Source organism: Myotis daubentonii, chromosome 17 (genome assembly GCF_963259705.1).
Source record: "Myotis daubentonii chromosome 17, mMyoDau2.1, whole genome shotgun sequence".
NCBI lineage: Eukaryota > Metazoa > Chordata > Mammalia > Chiroptera > Vespertilionidae > Myotis > Myotis daubentonii.
In genome coordinates, this window is record NC_081856.1 from 1,486,575 (window position 1) to 1,488,604 (window position 2,030).

Here is a 2,030-nt window from a genome sequence, read left to right on the forward strand (position 1 = left end):
CCACACCCTCCAACATCCACACCCTCCCACAGCCCCACACCCTCCCACAGCCCCACACCCTCCCACAGCCCCACACCCTCCCACAGCCCCACACCCTCCCATAGCCCCACACCCTCCCACATCCACACACCCTCCCACAGCCCCACACCCTCCCATAGCCCCACACCCTCCCATAGCCCCACACCCTCCCACAGCCCCACACCCTCCCACATCCACACACCCTCCCACAGCCCCACACCCTCCAACATCCACACCCTCCCACAGCCCCACACCCTCCAACATCCACACCCTCCCACAGCCCCACACCCTCCCACAGCCCCACACCCTCCAACATCCACACCCTCCCACAGCCCCACACCCTCCCACAGCCCCACACCCTCCAACATCCACACCCTCCCACAGCCCCACACCCTCCCACAGCCCCACACCCTCCCACAGCCCCACACCCTCCCACAGCCCCACACCCTCCAACATCCACACCCTCCCACAGCCCCACACCCTCCCACAGCCACACCCTCCCACAGCCCCACACCCTCCAACATCCACACCCTCCCACAGCCCCACACCCTCCAACATCCACACCTCCCACAGCCCCACACCCTCCCACAGCCACACTCCCTCCAACATCCACACCCTCCCACAGCCCCACACCCTCCAACATCCACACTCCCTCCAACATCCACACGCCCTCAGAGAAACTGCCCCACAGCTGACGTCTCCAAGAAGAAGCACCGCAGACGCTGTGCTGCCTCCCGCCTCCCGCCTCCAGGCCTGGCAGCCGCTCCAAGGAAGTTCCTGTTACATGGCAGACCCTGCAGCAGATTGGAAACCCTTCCACCCTAGAGTTACGTTTGACCAGCTGCCATGTCAAGGGATGGGCTGCTTTAGCTTTTCATCTAAATGTCCTTGCTTGAAAGAAAGAGTTTTACCTGCCATTTGGTATTAGCTAGCAAAAATGTCTACATTTCTCACCGGGGGATTGTTTGATAAGACGACTTCTGCTGAACGGTTAGGCCTGCTTTTGAGATGCCAGTTGGATTCAGAAGTTTCCAAATAAATGTGAGAAGGTGCCTTTCCAAAAGACAAGCATCATCATCCCTTTGAGAAAAGAATTACAAAGCCTGGGTCCTTGTCACTGGGATGCGTTTCAAATGGAAAATCACTGACGTCTGGAATTTTGTTCCGGTGTAACCAAAGCTCTATGGTGCACACCGTTTCCGGGTCAGTCCTTTGAGACTGGCCTGTGGGCATAATCAGGCCCCTCTCCGACTGCTCCTCCTCCGTCCCTTTTGTGTCTGCCTGTTGGAGAAATGCCCCGTGGTGAAGCTGGAAGTCAGAGGACAGAGTCATACTGGAAGTAGATGTCGCCTCACGCTAGGCCCTGGGTTTTCCAAGAGAGCAATGGCTCCCTGTGAGTACACTTTAATGACAATCCCAATGTGTTACATGTGCATCAAAATGCACATTGATATTCATACCTTGTAAAAGTTAGTGTAAGTTCACAGACTTTTTATGTTTTAAAATAGGGCATTCTATGTTTGTAGGACAAGTAGGAGAAGGAGGTGGACAAGGAGAAGGACATTTAAAAGAAGAGAGTGACTGAGTTCCATCGCGGATCTTTCCCCCACTCAGGACAGACTTTGCGACGGCCACGCCTTGCTCACCAGCCTGGGCCGTGCCCGAGGTTGCAGAGTCTCTGGGTCACCCTGAGTCAGATCTTGTGTCTTCGATGTTGATTTTGAAATGTAGAAGCCAATCGTTTTCCTGAGAAGTGTGGTCTGAGATAAATGTCTATCTAAGTAAAGGAAGGCAAGACTCCGTCGTGTGGAAAGTGCTGCTTTCTCTGCATCAACCCTGAATGCAGGAGTTCACGGCCACATGTCCGCGTCCGTCCGTGTGACACAAACTTCCCCAGCAGGAGGAGTCAGCGCTGGGGGTGCTCAGCTAAGATTCTGGCTTCTGATGGCCAGAGTCCCGGATCTTGGGGCCACTGATGGGATTTGGACGTGGTGGCCCCTGGAGAGCCTTGT

General features: G+C 55.6%; 1 long non-coding RNA gene across 1 annotated transcript; it reads left to right on the plus strand.

The window, feature by feature from the left end:
- The first annotated feature begins 1,017 nt into the window (after positions 1-1,017).
- LOC132219926 (uncharacterized) lies at positions 1,018-1,822 on the plus strand. Its single transcript, XR_009449636.1, has 2 exons — positions 1,018-1,411; positions 1,527-1,822. It is a non-coding gene; the product is annotated as an uncharacterized LOC132219926 (long non-coding RNA).
- Positions 1,823-2,030: the final 208 nt, after the last annotated feature.